Genomic DNA, 448 nt, shown 5'->3' on the forward strand with positions numbered 1-448 from the left:
CCGGGCGTCCGCCGAGAGGGGCTGGCGGCGGGGTGGCCAAGCGGGGGCTCGCGCGGAGACGAGGGGGCGGGGCGGGGGCTGGACCAGGGCGGCCACGCCCGCCGAGGGCTGGGCGCTCCCTCTCCGAGGGGGCAGGTCGCTGGGGAGGGGTCTCGGTGCGCACACCCCCGCCTCCGAAAGCCTCTGGAACAGAAACGCCCTTCTGTGCCGGCTTTGTGGGTCTGGTGGCGGCCAGCGGGCGGCGGGCGCCTCCTCCGGGGTGCCTGCGAGGGAATGTGTCTGTGGACGCCACTGTCGGGGTTGAACCTGGGGTTGAATTTGACTCACCGGAAGCTGAACAATGGCTGAAGGACAGGTTTGAAGCCTGGCGCCAGAGCCGGGAGGCCGGGTGGCAGTGTGTCACCCTGGCGGGACAGAGCGGGGAGGCGAAGGAGTTGGGAGCTGGTGG

This window comes from Ailuropoda melanoleuca, chromosome 17, assembly GCF_002007445.2.
Source record: "Ailuropoda melanoleuca isolate Jingjing chromosome 17, ASM200744v2, whole genome shotgun sequence".
In the NCBI taxonomy this organism is placed as follows: Eukaryota; Metazoa; Chordata; class Mammalia; order Carnivora; family Ursidae; genus Ailuropoda; species Ailuropoda melanoleuca.